The sequence below is a fragment of the Heliangelus exortis genome, chromosome 9 (assembly GCF_036169615.1).
Source record: "Heliangelus exortis chromosome 9, bHelExo1.hap1, whole genome shotgun sequence".
Lineage (NCBI taxonomy): Eukaryota > Metazoa > Chordata > Aves > Apodiformes > Trochilidae > Heliangelus > Heliangelus exortis.
The window spans coordinates 5,524,700-5,552,031 of record NC_092430.1 but is presented as its reverse complement, the minus strand read 5'-3'; the positions used below and the strand labels follow the sequence as shown (position 1 = coordinate 5,552,031).

Here is a 27,332-nt window from a genome sequence, read left to right as displayed (position 1 = left end):
GTTCTTCCCAGTCCTGGAAACACCTGAGGGTGGGCAGGATGGGGGGTGTGGGCAAAGTTTGGGGGTTCCTCTTTCGTTAGTTAAAAAGCTTGAGGTCTAATTGTAACAATTACTCTTTGCATGATCAGATGAACAATTTTAGAAACAGAAGCAGTTCTGCAGCACAACCAGGTAACTACCAGTGCAAAAAGAACAGCAAGGGCTTCAGCCATGTGTGCATTTGAGCATCTTCGTTGCCTGTGGCACTGTGGTAACTGAGTATTTGCAAATGATCTGCAATTAAATTTGCATATTTTTGCACAAAATAAATGTGGTTTTTTTCTGGAACACAACTCAGAACATCATCAGATACTGGTAGTCTTGTTAGCAGGTAGTATTGATCTGCAAGAAAAATAAATGTTATTGATGAATTGTAATTAATTCTTTTTAGTAAGTGAACTTTTCTTCAATAAACTTCCTGGGCTAAAAGGCAGTGATAGAGGCTCTATTAATGTAATGCCTGCAGAACTGTAGGTTTATTCTTGTGGCTTGGTGCCTGCAATTTCAGGAATGAGGTTCCAAAATAGCAATTTTGCAAGATTTGGATGGCTCTAACTCATTTATTTCCATGTGCACAACCCAAATCTCTTTGGGGTCAAGTTACTAAACCTGCAGTCCAGCTTTTAATGGTAAGAGGACAGTCTTGAGCCAATGTGTTTATTTGAGGGAAAAATGGATCTCGGATGAAAGAAAAAGCATTTTCTTTTGTCTTTCCACTTTGTGTTAAAAATAAACGGGATAGAAATCTGAGTGATGCCTTTGCCTGTCTGCCAATGTATCCCATGTTTGTAAATAGTCTTCTGTCAGCTTGAAAAGCAGCCATGGCCCGAGCTCATCTGATACATTTGCATGATGTGACCTTTTATTTTCAAAGAATTCAGCTTTCAGCTCAGCATCCAAACCCTAAAAATTATGGTTTCAGAAACTTGTGTGCTTTGCAAACCTCTCTGCTGCCCATTACCTCTGGGTGAGCTGGGCCCATTCCCTCCTTGTGACCCATCCTACAGCTGGCTGTGGTACCTGGATATTTCTTTCTCTACTTATTAATTGCTCTGTAGAAATCACCCTTGGCATGGACAGGGGGACAGACAGCACTGGGACAAACCAGCCTGGTGGTGTGCCTTCTGTCACCAGCCAGCACACCAGGACGTGCAGCGTGTTCCTTGGGGCTGTGTCATCCCTCTGAGCCAGGGGGTGGCTGTCCCTGCACCCTGTCCCTGCTGTCACCACCAGTGTTGTGCCCCGGGAGTGGCTGAGCAGGCAGGATGCAGAAGCATCCATGGCATTTGGAGGGCTGTGAGGAGGAGAGCTTGGGCTGGGGTTCTGCAGGCTTTGGCAGCACAGCACTTGTCCTGTGTCACCTTCACCCTTACCTGGTGGGCTGTCACACACTGGAGCAGCCCTGAAACCTCCTGCCATGAGGGCAGCTCAGGCTTCTTGGGGGCACCTTGTGCCTGGGCTGTCCTGAGGAGCAGCAGGGACATCAGGACACAAAGTCACTGATGCCTGGAGCTGTAGGGTGAGCACCTCTCTTACCCTCCTTAAGCACCGTGTCTGGCTGCTGCTCAGTTCCCAGATGCCCTGGAGCAGCCAGAAGCATCTCTCAGATGATTCAGATTCAGCAGGAGCTCTGGTGACTCAGTTCTACCCAAGAGATGGAAATCAATCCCGGTTTCACCAACTGTCCCCCTTCCTTTCCTCCCTCCCTTCTCCTTCCTCTCTCCCGGTCATCTCCACCTGGAGAAAACCAGCCCATAATTGTTAAGGTGGCCACGAGAGGGAGCTCAGAAATCCCATGAATGCCACAAGGATGTGTGGAAATGGGCCAATGGGGAGATATTTTCAATTAAATTATTAGAAAATAGACTATTATTATTTCTTAGTTCAAATCAAATTCTTTTGCACTTTCTGAAGTTTGTGTGGTTTTTATTCCACACAAAAATATTTTTATTTTATTTTATTGCGTGGAGCTTTCAGAAAGTGTCAGCAGATGAGTTGAGGCAACCATATTCAGTCCTCATTTGTGATTATTCTGTTATATTTTGGTTTAAATTTAACAACATTCTATTCTTAGACAAGAAAAAAAATATAAAATTCTGTAAAATACTGAAACCTCAGGCATGGCAGATGATTAGGCATTGACTCAGTTAACATGGAACCTTCCTTTTCATGCAATTTATATACATATAGGAGATGTATACAGAATTAATTCCATTCCTTTTCAACTCATATAGAGCTCCAGAGGAAGGACAAAACTCAAAGGAGTCCAAATCTTTTTTTTTTTTTTTTTGTCCATTGTAGCACATTGTAAACCAACTCTCTGGAGAGCACATGAGAAGGTGGCTGTTACCAACAAAACCAGTAATTGGTGGATAATAGAGATATTTTTTCCCAGCACATGGGACTGTCCTTAGGGCTGTGTGGCAGTGCTGGCCACTGGGAGCAGGACACAGCAGCAGTGCAGCCTGTATTCCATGTTTCAACCTCCAGAGGACCTCTAGCCTAACATGCTTTCCATAAATCATAGCCAAAAATTTAACTACACATTAAGAAATTGAAAAAAAAAAAAAAAAGTCACAACTCTATGAATAGCAGAGAGAGACTGCAGCTGGTATACTAAAGGGAGTAATTTCTTTTAATTAATAAGCAGTTTAAAACTTATTTTGTTGTGTGGCTTCTTTTTTTTTTTTCATAACTTTTTTCCTTATTCTGTTCTATGTGCATGTTAGTGTTTTTTCCAACAGCATGTATAGATTTCCTGCGGGGATCTTAGAAAGGAAAACTGTTCTTGGAGCAAAAGAGTGCCAGTAGTCCTCAACTTTTCACATATGCACGAGTCATTCCAGAGCCTTACTTTCTTCAATTTAAGTCTCTAGAAGGACTAAATGGCTTCACCCTGAGATTATTCTAAGTGCCTAATATATTTTCACATTGCTGTTCTATGTTTACTCACTGTTTGCAGTCCAGCTGAAGAGCTGGCTGGTTTACCTGTGATTCCCAGCATGACCATGTTACTCCAACTTTCTTCTCTAAGAGAGGAACCATCCTTGTGTTAAATGTCTATTTGTCAAACCCTCAGGAAAATGCCTTAAAAGCCATTATTGACTCTTAACTGCAGCTTCCACACGAGTCATTAGACTCATTAAATAACCATTTGACTGAAACACACTTAGGGTTGTATTTCCCAATCTCCTCTCAAGCCAGAAAGGTTCTTGGTGTGGTTTAGTTTGATGTGGCTGAAGGTTCCAAAACAGGGGGAAAAAGGCATCCTCTGGCAGCAAAGGAGAAGAGGGTGGATATTCTGAGAGCTGAGCTTAAAAAAAGCTGCAATTAAAGAGAGCTGATGTTCAGCTGGCTCTGACATTTCCCAACCCTCTGACCACTTCATGTGCCCCATTCTAGCAATAAGCAGGAACCTGGGTTGGTCTTACAGCCTCATCCCCATGGCTACCTGGACCAGGGACCAGGATAATCCTCCTTTTTGCCTACCTCCTCTTGCCACAGAGGGGACATGGATCCAGCTTGTTGCACAATGTTCCTCTGACCCCCAACACATTTGCTTCTTCTCCTGTGGCTGTGCAGTGGCTCCTAGTGACTGCATCCCTGAATTCATCCCTTCTGTTCAGCAGATTCCCAAACTTTCTCCAGCCAGAGATGAGGTTTGTACAGGAGAACATGCTGGATTTTTTCTTTTCCTGTGTAACCTGTCCCTGTTGCCTGAATGGTGAGACTGTATGACACAGTGCTGGGTATCCAGGTGGTTGTTATTTGTCATTCAGGATTGACTTCTTTCTGATTAATGCCTGAGAAAATACATGAACTTTTTGCTAAGAAAAATGTGCCATATTGATGGAATTTTCAATCTCATTGAAATGTCAGGCAATCTGCTTGCAGAAATTAGTGTTCTCATTTCTTGACTCCATGACCTTAATAACCAACATAAATATCGAGCCAACCTTTTAAAGTGGAGATTACTCATTCCAATCCAATTGGAAAAGATGGTGATGGTAAGGGAAAAAATGTCAAGGAATTTGGGGGCTGAGTTATATTTGTCAGAAACACTACACTTTGAAATCTGGTCATTTTCTGTCCACTACAAGTTTGGAGCTGTTTGTGGAGATGAGTTGCTTTGGCCTAGATCTTACAGGTTGTTGTCAACTTTTCTATTTCATTGCAAAACGTGCCACTAAGATGGAACTTCTTGTGTTCCTCTGTTTAGGGTTAAGTACCCATTCTTGAGGCAGATATTTAATAACTCTGCAATGTTTATTCTCCTTCCTACAGAGTCACAAGAATTCCAGTAATAGGATGCAATATATATTTAAGGTCAACTGGGCTTTAATCAGTCTAAGCTGGATAGAGGTGTGGTTTTGGCCTGGTTTCCCAGCTGGTGTAGAGAGATGAGAATGCATTGAAAATAACTCATGTTGGCCTAATACTAATCTGACCCTTTGGAATTATTTTAATTCTAAATCACTATCTCTCCTGGACTTACATCTCTGAAGATAATTTGTCTTGAAGCTTAAGAGCTGGCAAAATATCAACACTGTTAAACAGTAACTGTGCAAAAAAGCCTCTCATCTTTCTGAAAGAAAAATCCATATCATTCCTATTGTGATGAATGGAAGGGATCCATGCTTTTGGAGCTGTGGAAAGCCTAAAAGCCAGCTACAATTTCTGTTCTGTTTCCTCCTAGTAAGGGCTCTGACTGCTGAGCACAGCTGTGGTGGGGTGGAATGTTACACTCTCACATTGATAAGGATTTGGCACAGAGGAGGGGAAGTTATCTGCTGCTTTGATAACTCAGTTACTTATTGAGACATGGAGAACATCTATGTCATAGGAAAAATGGGAGTGTGTCCTTTAAGGTTCCTATTTGCTGGATGAAATTTTTACCCTCCTTAATAAGTTAAGATTTGACAATTTTCCTGTTCAGAGATTTATTTTTTTTTAAAGTTTGCCTCTCCCTTGGACCTCCATGGTTGCCCTTGTGTTTCTAGTGAGCTTAGCCAAGAATCCCACTGTTTGAAATCTGGAGCTGGCCAAGGACATTCTAGTGTGAGACTGCCCTTCCCTATATTCTCATGTATCAAAAAGATGCAGTCTCCCCTATGTGTTAGCTGACTTCTAAAATTAAATTAGAGCAAGGCTGCATTTCTTTTTGTTTGCCTCAAAATCTGCATGACAAAATATGTTGGGGTTTTTTCCTCAAGATGAAAAAAGGGAACAAAGGGCCATCTTGCTATCTAGTGCTCTGCAATGAAAGAATCAAAGACTGCCAGAAGGAGGAAAGCTCCAAAGAGAATGAGCCAATTGTGCTTGATGAGCTGTGCCTTTAAACCTGGCTCTCCAAGCAGAGACAAAAACTCTGTGAGCTATTTGAATTTCAGCAGGGTATTGTTCTGTTGCTTTTCTTTGTGTTTCCTCTTTTCCTTACAGCCTCTTCACTTTTAGCTGAAGAGGCTGGGATTTTCTGGGAAAGGAAAGGAAGTCCTGTTCCAGTTTGTTACTGAGCTCCTCAGAACTATGGGAGACTGCACAGGAACACTGTGCTCCTTCACTTCAAGTGGGTAATTGAGTGCTCAGCTACCTCTGGGCTTCTTTCAAACTGCAGATTTAGTTAAGAAAAATGATAAATGATCAGGCATTTTCAGAGAAAACATAATAATAATGTACATCTACTGGTAGCAATGAAACTCTTGATTCCCTACCTGGATTTATTCCAGCGTAGGGCTGTGGTTCTGCTCTCCAGAGCAGAATTTTGTGGTGAGCATGCAGTGTGCCTTCAGCCCTTCATGATGGGACTGTGTTCTATGCAGTATGATTTCTGAGAACCCCAGACTAGGGGATGCTGTCAAAGGCTTTTGAAAGGTTGTGCCTTTGTTCCAGAGGAAGGAAAATTTGTGGGGCCTTTACTCTTACCAAGCAAGCTCCTCGTGTTGAGAAATCTTGATGGTAGCTTGAAATGGTCCCACTTTGAGTGATTTGCTGAGATGTTCAATATCTCGCAATATGTTGAGCACTTTCCTTCCTCTGAAACATTGTCTAAGCTTTAGTTGGAGATGAGATAATAATTAAGGTGATATTCTCCACTCTAGCAATCAAAGCAGCTTTCCAAGCCCTTTTTTGAAGTAGTGTCTATAAAGCACTTAAGAGCTCATAAACACAGCAAAGAATTGAAAATAACTGCTGCTCTTTTCCCAGTGCCTCGAGCTGCATGTTCTAATCTGAATCTGTCCCTCTAAGTCTGTCCCACAAATTTCCTTTGCATGCTGTTATGAATGCAGTCTACTGCTTTACATTCATATCCTCACACCTTGCCATATATTGGCTCATCTTCATTACAAAATCTTAACTTTGCAGGTGATCTTTTAGGCTTCCCAGTGGAATCAAAGATTATTTCCCAAATATCAAAATATATTGCTTCCCAAAAGCTTCCTTCCCTTGCTGTGAATTCAATGCCACCATAGTGAGACTGACTCATTAACTAATTTATTTGCTTCTTGGGAGGATTTTTCCAAGAGGATCCCTGTTGCTTAACTTACAGATGCAAAGATGAGCACCATGGACCTCAACTTTGCTTTATTACACAGATGTGTATCTCTGCAGCTGGGGCAACAAACAGATGTGTGGGCCCTGAGAAGCTCATATTCACTTATGTCATGCCTAATTTTCATCATAGACCTGGACCAAAGGTTTACCTTTAGGTTAGAAACATGATGTCTTCAGGAAAATGCAGGTTATGATGAGAAGAAGGGAGAAGGAAGCCACTTTAGCAAGATGGCTTTTTTATATTCTCTGTATTTACCTAAATGTTGTGTGAAAGCAAGGCTAATCTACCATATAATCCTCTTCTGAGAGAGATGCACACAAAAAAAATGGGTGTTTGGCTGTGAAGAAAAACAGCAGCGACCTGCACCAATCCAAAAACATTTACACACTCCCAACAGCAGAGCTGAGAACAAAAGTGATAAAGAAACCTAAATCCCACATCAACAGCACAATATTAAAAGGATGATTAAGATTGTGGGCCTAAGGGAAAGAGTTCATTGCAATACTGAACGTGGACTAAAACTGGGTTTTAGTCTACCTAGAAAAAGGTGGTCAGGCAGGACTGACCTTCAGAGGCTCTGTGGCATGCAGCAGGGAAGCAGAGGCTGGAGGCTGATGGCCTCTTTTGAGCCTCACCTCATGCTGGAGCAAAGGCTCCATGGTGGGGATGCCTGGGAAGCTGCTCTTTGGTAGCCTGGACAATAAATCAATTTGCCTGATGGCAACCCCAGGGCATGCAACCAAGCAGCAGCAGCAAAAAGACTTCATCTTGAAGTGAAGTAAGGTTGGATTTAAGTTTTGCCTTTTGGTTGTAAAACGTGCTCTTTGTGACTACCAGCCCTTCAGTTAGTACAAGCCCACATAGTTGGGCTTCTTTCCCAGAAAATTCTACCCCCTATCTGCACAAAATTATGCTCTTAATGGACCTGTGCAAATTCCAGTGCCAACTACTGCTCATCAGCTTCTTAGATCCTTTCTGCCAATGTGCACATGCTGCGCCCTGGTCACCTCTCTTTGTGACTGGCTGTTGCTTCTTTGTGCTTCAGTGCTCAGATATGACAGCCAAAGGCAACTAGCAAATTAATTAATTAGACAAAAAAATCTTTATCTCTAATTGTAGCAACACCAACCTCTTTTAGGGCACTGCGCTCCAAGGTCCAACCAGGTGTTCCAGCAGAAACTCACGAAGAGTGCTCTGAGTCTGTTGCCCTCAGGGCTGACCAGCCTGGATCAGTGCTACTGCTCCAAAAGTGGGCAGCCTCCCTCTGGCTTCCTCAGGACTGAGCTTTATTGGCCCCCTCACCCTGCTCATGCGCAGTTGGGGCCCACCCTAATCAGGCACAGGTGGGCTTGACACAAGCTCCTGCCCACTGCCTGGCAATTAGTGGCACCTGGTTGCCTCATTTCACTACATTTCCCCCCCTCTTTTTTTTTTTTTTTTTTTTTTTCTGAAGAACTACCGTGACAACTGTAATAAGTACATAATAAACACAAATACAACAAAAATGACAATTCCTCCTTTTTTTGTTTTTTTGGGGGGGGGTTTTGGGGGGTTTTTTTTGGTTTTTTTGGTGGGTTTTTTTGTTTTTTTGGTGGTTTTTTTTTTTTAAGGAAGACAAAAAATATATGACGTTCAAAAGTATCACCAAGGTTATTCAGTTTGAGCTGCTGGATGATGCATCGTTGTCCATTAATGATCTGGTCGCGGCAGGGCGCGTCCATTTACTGGGTACCCAAAGAGGTCCAGAGTCTGTGGAGACACAGCTATAACCTCTTCCAGTAAACAGTAGGGGCTTGGACCCTACCCACTGACCTGGAGATGGATCCCTGTAATTGATTTGGACTTGCGGCACGCTGTTGATTTTCTGGGACGAGTAATGGAGTAACACGGGGGGTTGTTGGGAATCGTGGCTTAGACTAAGAAAGTTCAGTGTAAAAAGCACTTTGCTAAGCCACATGTGTGGGTCCGTGTCTTTGCTGTCTTTTTGCTTTTGTAAATATATCTTCAGGGTGCCATTGGCTCTTTCCACTATCGCCTGGCCTGTGGACGAATGAGGGATCCCTGTAATGTGTTTTACTCCCCAAGTGGCAAGAAACTGCTTGACCTTTCTGCCTATATAAGCAGGCACATTGTCAGTTTTTACTACTTGAGGGACCCCCATAACAGCAAAGCAATTGGTCAGGTGATGGACCACATCTAAACCCTTCTCCCCTGTCTGAGCTGTCGCCCAAATCACGCCTGAGAATGTGTCTATGGTCACATGGAGATACTTGAGTCGTCCAAATTCTGGAACGTGGGTGACAACCATCTGCCAGATCTCTCCTGCTTGCAGCCCACGTGGATTGATTCCCACTCCTAGGGCAGGGCCAAACTGTGTGCACTGAGGGCATGCTTTAACAATCCCTTTTGCATCTTCCCATGGGATTGCAAACATGTGCTTCAGTGCCCTGGCATTTTGGTGGAACAAGGAATGGCTGTTTTGAGCCTTCGTGAGCTGACTTACAGGACCCTGCATTCCTAGGCTGACCAGGGAGTCAGCCTTTGCATTTCCTTCCCCTATGCTGACCAGGGAGTCAGCCTTTGCATTTCCTTCCCCTAGGCCTAACGATGTTTTATGGCTACTGTTACGATCCGAGTTATGATTTATATTTTGTTTGCGAGGAAAATTCAGCCACTACTCATAGACGACGCGTGAATTTACAAAAATAACAAGGCTTTATGATTTAAACAAGTTAAAAGGATTTATTTAGGATTTATACAATTAGTTACTTTGGAGAGAAGAGTCATTAGGAAGAGAAAAGAAGGAGGGAGTAATTAAGATGTATTCCCCTTCCGCCGGCCCTGGCCTCTGGCTGTAGTCGGGTGCGTAGGGTCTGTCGCTCCTGCCGCTTCTCTGTCCCGGAGCTGAAGCACCAAGAAGGGGAGGTCTAGAAGAAAGCCGCCCCTTCTCTTTTTCTCCTGGGCTTTTTTATACAGGAAAAGAAGAAGGGTCCCTTTTTTGCATAAGTCCCTGATACACACAGACTTCCAGACTTCCCGGAGAGGAGTCATCCTTATCTCTCAGTCTTTTCGGTGTCCTGCTACTTTCGTAATTTTGGTCTCCACCATGCACCAGGAGGTGACCTGATAAGCATTCTTATCTTTTAGGAGTCTGTCAGGCATATGGTGAGGTAAACGTAGGTTAATTTACAGTATGTTACAACATAGCAGGGAGAAAGGAAAAAAGATTGATTCAAGAGACGTATTTTTGTATTTAAGTGTTTACATCAACTACAGATGTGAAGAATACAGCACGGTTGTGTGCAAATTTTCAGCACACGCTGTAATGCGAGGAAGAGTTCCAGTAGCCCTTAGTTTTGTACTGGCTTGACAAGAGCATCCTCGATACGGTTCACCACTCCTACCTCATACTGCAAGTCAGAGACCATGTTAAGGGGGACACGTTGCCATTGTGTTAAGGCCCAGATGATAGCCAGTAGCTCCAGAGTCTGCAGGTTGTCTTTGTCGGTGCCCGGAATCAAATGTTGCTTCCACTGTCCCTACTCCTGCTCCTGCGCAGCAGGGGCCCACCCTAATCAGGCACAGGGGGGCTTAACACAAGCTCCTGCCCACTGCCTGGCAATTAGTGGCACCTGGTTGCCTCATTTCACTACATTCCCCACCCCCCCCTTTTTTTTTTTTTTTTTTTTTTTTTTGTAAAGAACTACAGTGACAATTGTAGTAAGTACAAAATAAACACAAATACAACCAGAATGACAATTCCTCCTTTTTTTTTTTTTTTTGGGGGGGGGGGGGTTGGGTTTTTTTAGTTTTTTTGTTTTTTTCTTGGTCAATCAGTGGTAGAGAAGGAAAGGTAGTGGATCTTCTTACCCAGCTCCTTGGGTTTTCTGCTAATGCTGGTTTGCACGGGACTAGCTCCCTCTCTTCTGATTCATCTGAGCATAGGCTAGATCAAGGTCTCTGCCTGCATTCTCCACCAGATGTAGCAAGACCAACCTCTTTTAGGGCACAGAACTCCAAGGTCCAACCAGGTGTTCCAGCAGAAACTCACGAAGAGTGCTCTGAGTCTATTGCCCTCAGGGCTGACCAGCCTGGATCAGTGCTATTGCTCTGAAAGTGGGCAGCCTCCCTGGGGGTTCCCCAGGACTGAGCTTTATTGGCCCCCTCACCCTGCTCCTGCGCAGTAGGGGCCCACCCTAATCAGGCACAGGTGGGCTTAACACAAGCTCCTGCCCACTGCCTGGCAATTAGTGGCATCTGGTTGCCTCATTTCACTGCATCTAATGTCTCATACTTCAGCTTTGCTGAAGAGCAAGGGGTATTGTTTAGATTTCTAAGGAGGCTGGAGTAAAACTGTTCTACACATCTACTTTCCAGCATTTACTGTATGTTTGAGTGACAATTTAAGGCCAGTTGGCAGGTTTTTCTCCTGAGAAAGAGATGACACAACTGAAAGAATTTTATAAGCTCCCACTCCATATTTCAGCTTCCTGGGACTATTCTTAGCATGATGGTTTTTATGGGTGCTAATTATACCACTAAAATGTCAACCATTTGTGACTTCTCTAAGAAAAATACTGTAATCTCTGCAAACTCACTAACATTTCTTTGGATCCCAGCAATGTGTTGGTGGGTAGGTGTGACCCACAGTGAGTGCATGCTTGCAAATTTATCTAAATTAAGGAGAGCAGACTAAAGAAAAGAGGATGTGAAAAGCATAGCATGCTCTCTCCTCCCTCCCCTGACTGACCAGGCTGTCAGGACAGGGACCAGAAGGAAATTCCTTGAAAGCCCAGTTGTGTCTTGTGATGGAAATATTAGAGATCTCCTGTTGAGCTGTAGAACATGAGCACATGTTGGGGTTGCAGCTTGTATGGAGAGATCAGGTATTGCTCTTGTCTGTGTTCCAGATGAAACAATGCAAATAAATTTGTTGTTCCTTGTACCACCTCTAAAATCTGATGCAAAATAACATTCTAGGGTCATTAGAAGGTAGGACCTTGGCATTGTTCTTGGCATTGTCTCAAACAAGCCATGGCATACATTTGGTGTCTCTAGCTTAAATATTGGTGCTCCTGACCCGGGGTCAACTTCCCTTGTAGCTTCCTAGCCTGAAGTCTCTGACCTAAAATGGACTGAGAATTTTTCTGCAGACCTGTCAAATGAAATGGGTCATGAAACAGTGTCAGATAGATACCTTAGTGTAGGCTTATGGGGTGTGTCAATTATTTTGATAGGCTAAAGACTGAAGCCATGCCTTGCAGCCCTGTTTGTAACCCATAACCTCTTCAGTTCCTGGTTTGTTTTTTTTTTTCTGTTTCTTCTGTAGCTCTTCTGCTCTTACTGTTGTTGCAGATGGTATCCCTTATTTGTGTAAATGGAAACACATGTGAACAAAAGCTACCTATCACTGTGATGAGGCTATTCAAAAAGAAATTATCACCTTCACAAGCCTGGAAGATGATTTAAATTCAGAGGATGAGGCTGGGTGAATGTGAGCTCCCTCTTTTAAAACACAGGGAAATATGTGCAAGGTCTCAGGAGCAAAGAGCTTGAAAGGTAAGCCCATCATTTAGTGACATCTGAGAGGCTACAGGGCTCCGTGAGGGGACAGGGGATGCCAAGCTAGTGATAGTATCTGTGTCTCTTCAGAGTGGTTCTGCTTTCCTCTGTTGCAATGCTTCACAGGCTTGATTTCTTGAAAGCATGAAGTACAAAAAATAATGGCTTGTTCTGTTAGACACTATCACACAGTGGTTGTTTTGTGCTTAATTATTCTTCCCCCTCAGACCTAGAGTAAACAGCAAGTCAGCAAATGATTGGGAGGGTTACGGGGTGGGGGTTTAGTGGCACAAGTGCATAACCATTTGCTGTGCAAAAGTGGGAGTCAGGCTGTCCCACTGTCCTGTCTCCCCAAAGCTGCTGCTGGCTTACATCCAGCCTTCTTTGTGCCTCCTGGGGCACTTGGTGATGCTGCAATGACACACAGTGCCTCGTGTCACAGGTACAAACCCAAGTGTTTGCGAGGAGAGAAGCATTGAGAAAAGGCAGCATTTTGAAACTGTGGTTAAAATCTGTTCAGCTGCTCTCTAGAAAGGTGCAAAGGGACATTGCTCTTAGGAATGAGATGCAGACAGGAGGGCAGCCTGGAGAGAAGCAATCCTGACTCTCACTGATGTTTCTGGCTGAGTCACCACCCCTGGGGCTGGCTCAGCACTGAGCACTGGAGCACTCCCCACAACATGTCCCAGCTGACACCAGGACAGAAAATGGTGGGAATACAGGGAACCCTGATGGCCCAGGGCAGTGACTTTAGAGCACCAGGACTCCAGGCCCCTCTCCCTGGCATCTTTCTGCACCCAGACACCCAGGAAAGTCTCACTGACATCTGTGTGAAACAAGAGTAAGTACCCCAGTGTCTCCTGGCCTGCTTTCATAAGGAAGTGTGGAAACACTTGTCTTAAACCTTCTCATCAAAAATCAAAGCCTAAATCAAACCATTGCCTGGGGTTTCTAGAATTTGCTTGAAGAGCTCAGCTGCAGAATGCCTCAATGAGTCAGGAACATCTTTTTGTTAGATGCATAAATACATTGCTGCTATTTCCAAGTAGCAACCCAGATCTCTCCTGTTTGCCCAGAGAGGTTGGCTCTGTGGTGCCACAAAGTGCTGCCCAGGGAGGCTGTGCTGGCTGCCTGGCTCCTCTAGAGCAGGCAGTGCCATTGCTATGGCTTTGCCCCAGTGCAAATGAGATCAGAAACTGGCTCCCTGACACTCTGTATGGGTTTTGTGAGAACCACACTGAATTATCCTTGTCATTATTTTCTTGGGGGTTTTTTTCCCTCACAAGAGTAACAATAGCACTGCCCACAAAATCCTCCCCTTGTGAAAGATGTGATGAGCTTCCCTTTAAAATGGAAAAGCTAAAGGAGCTAAAATTAGAGAACAAAGCAGTCCCTAAATCTAGACACTGTGGCTTAAGGTGTGTTTGCAATACTTTCATCTTCAGAGGCGTGTTTGTCACTCCTGTTAATACTTGGCTAAGCAGAGGACTGGGATCCAAGCCTGAATCTCTAGATCTGCCAGGTTCTGAGTAGATTAGGGTAAATGGGTAGAATTGCTCCCTTTTAAAAACAAACAAACAAAAAAAAACCCAAAAAACAAAACAAACAAAAAACACACACACAAAAAAAACCCAACTGTATGCAACACTTGCATTTTGGCTCTGTAGATGGCATTGATGGGGCCCTGGTGTGGGTCTGCAACACCTCTCTCCCTGGAGAACCTGGGGCAAAAATTGATCTGATTTTTAAATTGCTTAGTGTGTAGAGTGGAAGTAGGTGACACAGGTGTAAGGGTGTAAGTACAGTAGCAAGAAGACAGACCTGATGCACAAAAAAGTTTTTCCTGTCCCCTCCTATTGTGTGGTCAGAAATATTTTTTTGAACAGGGCTTTTTCCTTCGAGCTTTTTACTTCCAGAAATCTTTGATATTCCACCAAACTTGTCCCTGTGGGCTTCTGACTCCTCTTCCCCTCATCCATGCTGTATTTTTGCAGATGTTCCCTCATTTCAAGGAGAGGAGAGACTTTGCCCAATACTGAATGCAGCTTCCTATCATATATGCACAAGATTCAGAACTTGTGTGCTATGAAATAAATAATGGGGCTATCTGGACAAAGTTTCTTCCTTTTGAAATGTAGCAATGTTTTCTGAAAGGTGAAATTAAAATACATTTGTAAATGTTGTGCCTCTAGCTTTCTTTATGTGAGGGGGTGTCTTCCTGTAAAAGAGGTTTTTTTTTTTATTTTCACTATCCTTTTATGGAGGTTTAAATTATCTTGACTTATTCAGTAGAACCCACAAAATTGCTTTTTATGCAATTACTCAGAGAGAGTGTTCCATTATGTGATAGTCACACAACCACATAATATCCCTTTCATCTATAACTTTCTGTTACTTCTGCCCACTAAGTGTCTGAGAAGGTAAAGCAAGTTTAAAATATCCCAACAGACAGGTGCTGGCCTGGGTGCTGCTGATGCTAAGGGTGAGAGGCAAAAGATTTCTGCAGGGTCCAAAGAGACCTATTAGGATAAATAATGTAGATGTGCTCTCTTGCACTAAATGGGACTCTCTGATGGGACATGCTATCAGAACTTTAGAGCATCTCATTTCTTTTCTGTCCTGCACATTGACCTGCTGATGGGTGACTTTTTTCCAGCACTCTGGGATGCGTAAGGTCTGAAGATGGCACCAAGCATCTGAGACAAACTTTTGACTAAGGACTTGGTGGGTTTTCAGGAACACTTCAAGATATGAGTTTGAGGGACTTGGTTTTGGAGCCTGGTCCTATATTCTTTGACAGATCAGACTCTTTATTCTCTCTATACCTCATTTTCCAGCCTATGAAAGGAATAAACCAGCATTTCTCCATCCCAGTGTGGTACTGTGGGGATAAATATGTTACAAATCATGAGGCTCTCCAACACTTTGTTAATGGAGGCTTTATAACAAGGATGGGCAGACAGCCAAAAAAAGACTTTTACATATTTCAATACAGGTTTGAAATCTAATGAGGCTGAGCCAAGCCCTTGGTGGTATAAATCAGAAACTCCACTGATTCATTGAGAATCAGGTTTATTGAAGATTTTGTAGCTGTTTCTATGATTAGAGCTTCCTAGACCAGGAGGTGTGTGAAGAAACTTTGCCAGGTGCTCCAGCAGCAGTGCCAGAGGTGGTTGTCTCATCCCAGGCTCCAGGGGGATGCTCCAATATGTGCTTCTGCTTTGCTTGGTCAGTAGGACCTCAGGGATTTATTAAGTTTTGAGAAGCCCAGAGGAAGGAAAAAAGGTTGAATATGTAACTGCCTCTGAAAATACAATATTTTAAGGTATATCAAAGCTTTCTTTAAGAAGGATTACGTTTTAACTTCCTATGTCTGCAGGCTGAGCTCTTTTCAACCCAAGATCCATTAAATGGCTTATTGTGCAGAGCGTGCTGAATGAATGGTTTAATGATAAACAGTCAAACATAGCACAAAAACATGAAAAGCTGCAGGTGCAGGCCCCTCAGCAGGGCTCTTTGAAGTTAGACACAACTTTGAAATGCTTTTTAGGTTTTATTTTCACCTTCCAGCAAGCCTCCTGGCTAACAAGGAAGATTTTCTATCTCGGAGCTGTCTCTGTAGCCGGGTTAAGGGGTGGCAGGTGGGTGGTGAGGGGATCAGAGCTTCCTTGGTGCTTTGGGAGGGCTGCAGAAGGGCTGTGCTAGCATCTCAACACTTCAGAAAAGCTCCAGAGCATTTTGGAGTTATGTGGCTGTTGAAGTTTTACTGTCTTTAATAAAGTTTCTAAAAAAAAAAAAAATAGCATATAATATGAAACATGATGCACTTAATAGATCAACTTCATTTTGGGGGAGTTTTGGGTTTTGTTGGAAGTCTAAAGCAAACCACTCAGTTAAGCTGTCTGATTAAAAAAATAGAGGCTCATGGCTATGTCTACCATCCTTTTCCCTGAAAACTTGTGTCCTTTTAGCATGGCAAAAGCTGACAGTCTTTGCTGAATGTGCTGAACAGTAGCAGAAGGATCTGAGCTGTTATGGAGCAAATAATTCTCCCTTCTTTTTAGGCCCTTCCCTGGTGCCATCCCCATGGCACGTGGGCTCTGGCTGCTTTGCTCTTCCCCTTGCTGCAGGTGCAACAACGGCTGCAGCTGTCTTTGAATAAAATGATACCTGAGAAAGCATCTGATGGGTAGATCTGCAGAGGACAGCAAGTAGCCAAGCAGATAGCAGTGTCAATTTTGTGCTTAATCCATGCAAATATGTAGTGGGATTGTCAAGCTGTCCAAATCTCCACGGGGTGAGATTTCCCATTTAACACAAGGGATAACATGGGCACCATCCAGCACCGTAATAACTCCTGTCATCATGTAGGCTCTGGGAATAGAGCTATGATTTCCATCCCCTTTCTAAAGGGTCAGAATTGTGAGATAGTGATAAAAAATTGCATCCAGGAACCCCATTTTCTTTCTGCTACTCAGATTTCTGCTGGAATCCTTTTTTAATTTTTGTCTCAGCCCATGGGGAAAGTGGGAGCTGCGTGCACACAAGTTGTAGGCTGCTGGGAAGTTTCCCAACCCTCCTACTGGAAATCAGTGCTATGAAACCATATTTAGTGCCAGAAAATAATGGGTTAAGAGGGCCAAGGTCATCTGATTTTGTGATTAAGAGTGTGAGATGTGCAGAGGCAGGGGGGATCTCTCCTGTCCTGCATGGAGGCTTTCAGCCATCTGCTTGCCAGAGCTTGTCCTCTGCAGAGCTCCAACAGAGCACCTGAAAGATAAATGGGAATGGAGGAAAATGCACCTTGTTCCCATCCCCCCCATGAAAATATGACTCCTTCCAGATGGTGTACTGAGGAGAAAATACCATTGCTGATACCTTAGGTGGCTGCAAACTGAAAACTCGGAGAACTTAGTAGTGACAGAGAAGGAAAAAAATAAGATAAAGGGGTTAGCTAGAACTAATAGAAGGGGAGATGATTTTTTCCCTGCCAGTTTGTACACAAAACAGGAATTATTAATTCCTTGAGCCAAAAATATAAGGAATAAAGTAGTAACATGTTTTTATTTTATCAGAATTACAATAGCAGAAATTAACAGAGGGCAACACTTCTTTTTTTACTGTTTCTTTAGAAAAAAAATAGAAAAGGTAACAAAAATTTTCTGGAGGCTGTAATTAGAATGAAACCCTGAGAACAGCCATTATGTTGGATCACATTTGCAGGGGGGTTTTCTGCACATAAAACAGGTCTTTAGAGTTTTACTGCCTGCAGAAAATTAAGCTCTCAGCTTCACCTATCTTTGCCTGGTTCCCCAGGAAAGGTAAAGGGATGGCTCTGCCACATGTGGTTCTACAGAGCTCCACTCCTCCACGGAGAGCAAGATCATCCAGGGTTACTTCTTGTGCTCCTGGAGACTTGGGGGATAAACCAGAATTGAAGGCAGGTCCATTTTCTTCAATTACTTGCACCTGAATGGAGCTACCTGACCAAATGCCAGTAAGAGATTCCTGGGAACTGGGCACTGCCTATTGGTGTGCATCTGATCCTTATTGCTTAGGGGGTGGCCTTTTTTTTAGAAGCAAATGGTCACCTTGGATTTTATGTCAAGAATACTCTAAGTCTGGAAACTTTCTCTCTTGGTGAAAGATATGTTACAGTTGACCTTTATCATGTTTCATTTTTCCATGAACTTTTTATGTGTAATTACTCATAGCTCCATGTGAGAATACTTGCATGTGTAATAAAAGCCATTAGATTCCTTTATTTAATTCAGTAAGCATTTAGATTCATGTCTTTACATTAGAAGAAAATGGACTTTATAAATAGCAACCTTTGATATAATCAAGTTTCAAAATGTCTTTGAGATAAAACATATCCAATAAATCATTTAGTAAAACCTGTTCTTCCATTGGGCACTGGGTGAATGTGCTTTTCTTTAAACCCTTTCAGGGTCAGAGTCAGAAATAAATTTAGGCTTATCTTAGAGCAGAAATGTTTGTCACTGGATCAAAGTCAGATAACACTCAGATGCAAAACCAAACTAGCAAATAAACCAAAAGTAAAACAACAGAGAAGTGTTCTCCTACCAATGGTGATTTTGTATGTAATAAAAATTCTGCAGATTCTGGGACCTATAATGATCAAAGTATTTGCTCCCACTGAACAGGACAAAGTAGGTGAGTTGGTTCTTCCCTACTCCCTACAAGCCAGATTTGTGAATTCAGGTCAGCAGCTAATGATGTCCTGTGCTGGGAGAGTTAAGCAGAGGAGAGGTGTTTGGAGATGCAGACCACTGGGGCTCTTCCTGAGATGATTATCTGGTGCTCAAGCAGCAGAGCAGATAATGAAAAACCTGGCAGGGAGGATTGGAAGTGAGAGCAGTGCAGGTTTACCAGTGAGTCACAGAGTGATGCTGGTAGCAGCAAGGGGCTTGCTGGGTGTCTTTGTAACAGGCTGAGTCAGAGGATGGAAAGAAAGTCACTGGTTCCTCAAGGTGGCTGAGGGGTTACACCTGCCTCAGTGCCTCTGTCCCCTTGTCCTTGTCCTGGCTCTTCAGAGAGGGTGCAGCTGGGGAGGTTTTTGTTAGGACACCTTTCCCCCACATCAGCAGGTTCTGTAGGGGAAGTAGGTAGCCACTTGCTTGGCTCTGGGCCTGGGCTGACCTCCCTTGCTGGGAGATATTTCCCCTTCAGACCTGCCTTGCAGCCCAGGCAGAGCCAAGTTCCCTCTGTCTGCAGAGCAGCTCTCAGCTCTTCATCCAGAAGTGGAGAATTCAGAGCAACGCCCGTTCTGCTTCACCCCTCTGTCAAAGCAAACAGAAAGGCACAAACCTGGGGGAGGATGATACAAAAGCAATAACAGTGCTGTCCCTCATCCTTCACCACTTCTTTTACAGCCTGAGCACCACTTAGTTAGGGATGTGAAGCTGCAGTGTTTCTTGCCTGCATTTCTGCATTCTATCTACCAGTGGTGGTACAGGCCTGAGGGGTTGCCCCTTCACTCCCACAGCAGATCCAAAATGCTACTGCTTTTCTCTTTACAGCCTCCTTTTCTCCATTTTGAGAAATGCTGCCTTTCTAACCAAAGAAAGAGTGAAGTGGAGACAGAGCAGAACCTGGTGGTAGCAACAGAGCTAGGTGGCACCTGGGCATCACCCTGGCAGCAGCACTGCCCCTAGACTCAGCTACAACAGAGACCATTGTCCTCTGGGCAGTGAGCATCAGGATGGATGGGGCAGGCTGTGGTCAGGGTATATTTCTGCTGGAAATACTCAGCTCTTGGTTACACCTTGGTTACACAAGGTGACCTAGCACAGGGAGGGACCAGGCTGCCTCTTTGATGCCTCTGGCTGGAGCTGCTGCTGCTTCTCTGCTTGCCTGTTGCTAAGGAAGGTTTCTATGGCAAAGGCCCACCAAGAAAGTGGGAACTAGAGTTAATGTTCAGAACAGATGAGCTTGATATTACCAGCAGCTGGCTGCTTCATGGGGAATAAGCTTCTGGAAGAGAAGACTGGATACCTCAGATGCTGTGCAGAGTGGGAGGTGCAGCTAGAGTGTTTACCAGTTTTTCTTGGTTTAAACTTGGTAGTTTGTGGTAAATGTGACCTATTAAATTAAATTTTGCTTGAGATGTATTCTCATTATAGGTGTGTTCTTGTAGGATGATGAGCTGCAGACTTCAGTCACATAGGTAGGGATTCAGCCAGTCCCCAGGAACCTCTTACTGTCCTGAAGACATCTCTCCAACACCTGAAGCAGAGCATGGGGAGGTAAATGTGACTTGAATTCCCTGGGAAAAGGTGCACTGGTCAAACTGGGGCTCTGCCTACACACAAGCACACAAAAGTCCTGGTATTCCCAAGATCTACCATATGTACCAACACCTCCATCCCTGGAGGTATTAATAAACAGGTACATGTGTCTCTCCCCATTAGCAAACTTTACATTTGTTGGGGAAGAAAAATGCATTAGAAAATGGTATCAACCCTTTTCTGTGCCTGCTTTGCTCACCTGCAGCCTGCTTGCTCTTTCAGAAAGCTGGAGCTAAGCTGCCAGAAGTTCCCATCCTCGTGTGGTGCTGCTCTGGTGATTATCTTGCCTCCTACAAGCCCTAAGAAAGGTGCTGCTAATTCACTGACAGTGTAAACCTGGCCAGAGGCTGCTTCTCTCCTCCTTCATGAAGGCAGATCCAGAAGATGGAATTTTTGAGGTTAAATAAGTGGCAGTTCTATTCGGTGTCTGTGTCCCACAGACAGTCTGAAACAAGAAATATCCCTTGGTCCTGCCATGCCAGTGTCCCTGCCTCATGGTGCCAGACTGCACCTTTGGGTTTAGAAGCCTGAATCCCTGTTTGCACAGCTCTTGTGGGAGAGCAGCTGGATGGAGGCCCTGGGGAACCTCACCAGGACCAGCATGATCTTGTACAGAAGGGTGCTCTGTGCTCTTGCTCTCACTGGAATTCAGGGATACGTGCACCATGAGGGACTTGAGCAAGATGTAACACTTTCAGACTGAAAGAGGGTAGATTGAAATGGGATATTATGAAGTCATTCTGTCCTGGGAGGGTGGTGAGACACTGGCCCTGGCTGTCCAGAGAAGCTGTGGCTGCCCCCTTCCTGGAAATATTCAAGGCCAGGTTGGATGGGGCTTGGAGAAACCTGATCTACTCTGAGATGCCCCTGCCCATGGTATGGGGGGTTGGAACTGGATGCCTTTAAGGTCCTTTGCAACCCAAAACATTCTGTGAGTCTATGATTAGCATAAAAGTTTTTTGCACTTTAATTTGAAAGCCAAACTATCTGGCTTTTCTTCACACTGGTACTGCTTGGAGGTTTTCTTTCATACACTTCTTGCATTGCTGCAGAAATAACCATACAGACGCCAATGTGGATTCAAGGACATCAGACAGAGGGCTTCCTCTTGGCTACAGGGACAGAAAGGAGATGTCCCACTCATATCACATCTGAAAGTTACCTTGCTACCAGATAAGTAAATCTTTTCCTAGAGAAAATAATTTTCTCAAAGTTACAAAGGACTTTTTTAAAATGCACATCTACTCATTTCTCATGCTTTCAGATCCTCCATTATAGACTCAGAAGGTGCTTAACTCCATTTCTAAGTGGAAAAATTGTTGGGGGGGAGAACTCACAGCATGTTCACTTTAAAATCTGCAATAAACTATTATAATGGGTGCACTGATCCTACAAACTGTTCACAAGATAAGGATTCATGATCTAGGCTGTAATTATTCTGACAGTGCCTTCATCCAGAGATGCTTACCACAAGAAAGAGTTATGATTTTTTAATAGGCATTATTCATAATTTAAAGATGTAGCTTAAAGACATTACAGCCTGCTGCTGGAGTTGTGATGTACTATTTGCAGAGGTTTACTCCCTGTTAGATAATACTGTGGAAGTGACTTAAATTTCTTCCCTCAGTTAAACAATCCTCTAAATGTCAGCCCTGTTTGTGTACAGTGGTAGCAGAGCACTCAGCAGTGATGAGCTGTGCTCTGGCAGTCCATGAGCCCCTGCATGCAGGCACCAGCTGTACACTTTGGTGAAAACTGGCTCATTATCTCCAGTAGCAAAAATTCCCCTCCTAAATAGCCCATGTGTTCAAGCTGCAAATGGATTTTGCGTATAATGTAGTGAAACCTATTCCCTAAATGCTCTCCTAAGTGGTTCAGCACCCCTCTTTTGTTCTCCTTCCCAGAGATGGGTGCACCCTGGTCCTGCTGGCAGCCAGAGGCAGGAATGTGTGACACAGGCTGGTGCCTGGCTGGGCTTGTGGCAGGGGTCCTCTTGGGTGCTTGAATCGATGCACCAGAGGTGTAAGGGGAAGCTCAGGGGGAAAAGAACAGTGTGGTGCTACATGCACAGGCCCATGGTCCATCTGGTCAAACAGATCTTCAGCAACCAGGGAGCTCCAAGCACCTCCCCAGCAGCCCTGGGGAGCCTTGCTCTTCTGGCCAGTCTGCATTTCTAAGAGGGTTTCTCCAAGGCTTAAATGATGTTAAGCCAGTTTCTTGACTGGCTTAAATGAGGAACATGCCTTGTTACATCATTTCCACACACGCAAGATCACGAACTATTAAAACTCTGTTATTCTTGTTACACAGATAACTGGTCAGATCTTGGTTCATCCTTGGCCTGGACGACCACCCCCAGGGTTGTGTTCCTTGGTCTGATGTTTCTTCAAACAGAGCATCCTTACAGCAGTTCTGTGTTTGCTGCCTCTCATGTCAATGACTGCTCATGTGCTCTGAGATGGGAAGGACAGGAGCTCCTCATCTGCCTTCTGTCTGCTCTCTCTCAGCTGCCACCAGACTTTGGTTTTGTGCTTTCTTTGCCATTGTTCTGTTTGTTTTTTTTTTCATCAGCTGGAAACAAAAGCAGGCAGCACCAAATACAAGGGGGAAGATTGTAGTTGTTTATGTCTGGCACCAGCCCTGTGACAGCAGTTTCCAGTGCAGCCAAGGTAAACATGATTGAGTTGGGAAGATTTTTTTTTCCTGTGAGATCCATAGCTCCTGGTCCTCTTCACCCCCATCTGGGTATCACAGCCAGTCCCAAAAGCTCTCACCCATTGCCTGAGCACTTCAGAGAGTGGCTGTGAGTAGCTCAGCTACTGGAAACCAGCTTGGAAAGCCTTAGAGAAGGGAAGCTGGAAATAGCTCTGTCTTTCCAGTAACATCACAGAACCATCGCTGGCAATTGCAAAGCTCTGGTGCATTAAAAAGAAAGGTTCCCTTTTCCTGGTGTGCTCTCCCATCAGAGCAGTCACCCTCAGCCTGCCCTCCTGTACCAAAGCAATGCTCTGCTGGGTTTGAAATTTCTTGCTTGCCACAAAGGTCCTTTTTTCTATGAGTGTGTGAGACAGTAAAGCAACAGAAACTTGCAGAAGCTGTCACCCATTTACTGGCAGAGAGCTGCTGACCAGTCCAGAAGAGATGATGGAGCAGTATTGAATGCTTCCAGAGAAGGGCTGCCCTCTGGCTCTGCTGTTAGCACAGTTCTTTGCATTCAACAAGGAAGGCACAAAACAGTTACAGTTTGTCTGATCTTGCTAATCTTTTAATGAATCCCTTTCAGTGGAATCTCATTTCCACTTTCCTGATCAGCCTGAGAGAGGCAGATAGTCTTGCAGACAGAAACCAGCCCAGCAGAAAAATTGCTCTCAAAATCAGTCCTGGGAGACACGAGACCAGCAAGCAAAGCAGATGGAGGATGATAATAACCTAGGAAATTGAAGAAGGGTTTCTGCTGCTGTCTCTCCTAAGTTCCCTCAGCCATTCTGTGGGTGCCTGTGTGAATGAGTGATGGCACAGAAGCAGCTGCTGCCAACAGGAGCCAGTGTCTCACCAGGACTGGTGCAGCACCAGCCAGTCTCTGCACACACTAAAAACATCAGCAGATGGAAATGTCTGTCTGGAGTCTCTGGAAGTGACCAATATGCTTTCAGTTCTGTTGGTTTCTAATGAGTGTAGATCCCTCCCTGGATACAGAAATCTTCCCAGGGGCCAGTCCTGGGACTGTCCATGTCATCAGGTAAATTCCCACTTGGTAGCTCCAAGCATCTTGCTACAGATAGTTTTAGTAAAATCTCAATCAATTTTTCTATTTCAAGTGTAGGAATACAGTGAAATCTCTTCCAGCTGTGTAGAAATCATTGGGAAAATAATGTCCAGTTAAGGCACAGTTTAACACACAATTAAAAAGCTGTATTAGAAACAGGAGGGTACTTTAAAACTTTGCCTTAGGGACAGGATCTCTTTCACAGATGTGGTCTCCAAAGACCAGGACAAAGTCTGGAAGATACTGATCATGGTGGTGGATTTCCACTGAGCTCAATGCAATCGAATTTCCATTGTAAATTTCTCTTCCTGTTTTTATTAGCAGAGCACAGCAAGAGAAGTGATAATGGACCCTGCTACAGCTCTGCAAAGGATTGAACCAGGCTATAATACAATCAACAGTTTTCCCAATAACAGCAAATACCCCACCCAGCAAAAGAACTTGTGAGATGTCTTACAGACTTCTGAAGTTGTTTTAGATTATCTCAGAAATATCTGGTTACTAATTGGCCAGAGTGCCTGCAGGAAATTTAGTATTTCCATTCCTAGAAACTAAACTGAAAAACGCCAAGTCTGATCCAGTTATAATCCCATTTTTGTATTTATTGTGTTACATGACCTCAGCCAAGAGCTGAGCAACCTCTTTCTGCCTGTGTGTATGTTGTATAGCATCATCTCTCCCTCAGACTAGGCTCTCTTAGACTTTTCCTGAGGACTGGGTGGGCTGCAGCACTGTGGCTTCAGACAGACCACCAATAGACCCATTTCCCACCTGGACTGCTGTGGGGCCTTTGCAGAAGGCTGCCAGGTGCTGTTTTCTAATGGAGACTGTGGCCAGATGGGACCGGTGCTGTGGGTAGTGCTGGTCAGGTGTGGGGGAGCCCCTGCAGAAAGGGGAGCAGTGCTTGGGGGTGTCAATGAACAAGTGAGATGAGCTTGTGGTCCTGGGGGAGCTTGTGGGGATATGCAGGAAGATGACCCAGAGTGTTTGTTTTCATCTTGGGTGTCACAAAAAGCAAAAACCTTCAAGTTTTTCTGGAAAGCCCCCAGCTGGCTTTCCTTAAAAGTAACACAGCCTGTTTTCTCTTCAGGGGCTCTTTTTTGTTGTAAATTACAGCCTTGGCTTTTTACAGGTAAGCCAGGAACATAGGGACCAGTAACAGGACCTGTCTGACAGAGCAGGAACAGATGGGTGAGCATCATGGATCAGGGTCTCTGTGGTATGGTCGATACACTTGGCATCTGCCACAACCAACTTCTGTGTTGCCCACCCCAGTGTGATGGGATTCACCATCTCATTTGGGGTGGGCATTCACCACGGGCTTAGGGGAGATGCTGAACTGCCCAGGAAAGGGTGAACTCACCAAAAGGAGCCTAAGTCAGGAAGTGTGGAGCTGGTGAGGGATCTGTACCCTTTTGGTGCACCCAAAGCTGTAGCTGCTGGTGCTGCACGAGCAGGGCACTGCCCTTCAGCCCTGCCAGCACATGGACCAAATCTTCCCTTGGGGATGGTTCATCTGAGGGATGAAATCTCCTCACACAGGGATCTCCTGCAAGTGCAGCAGCATCAAGTTAGCCCCAAGAGCTCAGCATTCTCTGCAGATGCAGTAATCTGCCTCTGTGATTCATTTATCTCATGACTCAGTGCTAGCAACACAGCTACAGCAATTTCAAGCCTAAGGAAGAACCACCCTATAAATCAGAGGATAATTTGCATTAAAGTAGCTAATTGTCACTTCAGCTCTTTAATATATCTACTTTCAACCATGTTTTGTGTTAGAGGTGATTATGTAGGGTTGCTAATGCTGCTGTTTGCCTTCCTGCTCTGAACTGCTCTGCCAGCATTGCAAAATTGAAAACTATATCAAATTTCAAATTACAGGTGAAGAAAGCAAGTGGGCTGGTTCGGGGGAACAGAACTAGAGTTGATATATGCTGTAATAATTAATGATCCCTGGCAGACTTTTCTGGACTCACAGTACTTCCCTGCAGGGAACGATACTTTATTTTTGATGTAGAATGTTTTGCATTGAGAGGTAGTGCTGCTTTGACATGTTTGTATTTTTTTTTAATTCTTCTATAATTCTGCTGCAACAAAGAAGACAGAAACCCCATGGTGGTCAGCCACAGAAGTACCTGGGAAGATCCTATTTTCTGCTTACCAGGTTAAAAGAGGTGGATGACCTTTTCTTCCCTTGAAGCAAGATACTATTTTTCTTGAAAAATGAAAGTCACCTTAAGAAAAGCAGTCTGCAGGTTCTTGAAAAGGTAAAAAACTCTCAGATGCTAATAAAAAAGGGAATTTTCAGGAGAGAATGTACATCAATTTGGTTTGAGATGGTTCTTATATCCAGTTTGCACTTTGTTTTTATAGAAGAGCTTTAAAAAGAACCTGAAGATCTGTATAAAAATCTGTGTTGTGTGAAATGAAGGGTTTAGGGTTTGGGTTTTTTTTTCGATCCGAGCAACTTTGTTAATGTTTGGATTCAGATGAGTAGTGGGGACAATGTAACACAGACGAGCACTGAGCAAATGTATCTTCAGGTGTCCTCACCCACTTCTTTCTGTTTTCCCCAGACTTGAGTAATTACAAAGCCAGTCACACTGATGGGGTCAGGAAACTTTCAGCACCATCCTGGAGGCAGTGGCCGGTGGCAGGGAGTGTGTGAGGAGCTCTGCCCATCATCATTGGAAGCAACTTTTATCCCCTGGGACTGTACCCACAGGTGAGACTCCGGAAACAAGACCCCATTTTCCCCTTTGGCTTTCTTTGTTGTGTCAGGGAAGGTGTTCCTGTCCCAGCCATGTCCCCTCACCATGCCACCAGTCAGCTGCTGCCTGCTGCTCCCTGGGCACGGGTGGGTGTGAGCATCCCTGCACAGGGACTGATGCTTACTGATGCTGGATGCACGTGCATTGGTCACAGACTGAAACACAAATAGACTTGGGGGGTAACATGGCACTATGTAAATGTTTGTCAGGGTGGCTCAATGTGCTCTGTGCTCAATGAAGTCACCAGAGCTATGATAAATTACCCCAGAATACAATGTGTCTCTTCATAAGGAAAAGCCAGTACAAAATCCAATGGTTTCAGCATTGTCTTGGTTTTGCCTAAGAGTATTGACTTTGAAAGATGATCTGTTTTAAAGGAAATGCACAGTTTTAGGCAGGCAGATTATTTTGAATTTCCAAAAGTCATAATATTTTTAGGAGAATAGCATCCAGCATCCCTGCCTGTACGTTATTTTACCAGAAACCTGCATAGGTAGTTGAAGCACTGATTAGGCAGGGATGGTGCCTGCCTTGGGAGAAAGCCAAGCTGAAGACCCCTCTCCTGCTGCCCAAGTCAGATAAGGGTAGTGTGTATGTACATATGTTCATAATATATATATACATTATCTGAATATGTATATATATACATAATATGAACATAAATGTTCATAATATATAGACACACACTACAATTTCACTACAATTTCTGTGCTCAGCCACCAAGAATCAATAAAGCAATGCATTCCCCATTCCTTGGCTTTTGAAAGATGTAAAGGAAAAGAGTGAGTTATAAATTCACCTTTGTACTCATAGGAGATGTAGGAGAACAA

At 44.1% G+C, this 27,332-nt stretch overlaps 1 long non-coding RNA gene across 1 annotated transcript in view; it reads right to left on the bottom strand.

Moving 5' to 3' along the window:
• Positions 1–239: 239 nt before the first annotated feature.
• LOC139799656 (uncharacterized) overlaps positions 240–27,332 on the bottom strand; it is a 115,447-nt gene continuing 88,354 nt past the window's right edge. Inside the window, exon 3 of the long non-coding RNA XR_011727394.1 lies at positions 240–254. This is a non-coding gene — a long non-coding RNA (uncharacterized lncRNA). The remainder of the gene's footprint in view (positions 255–27,332) is intronic.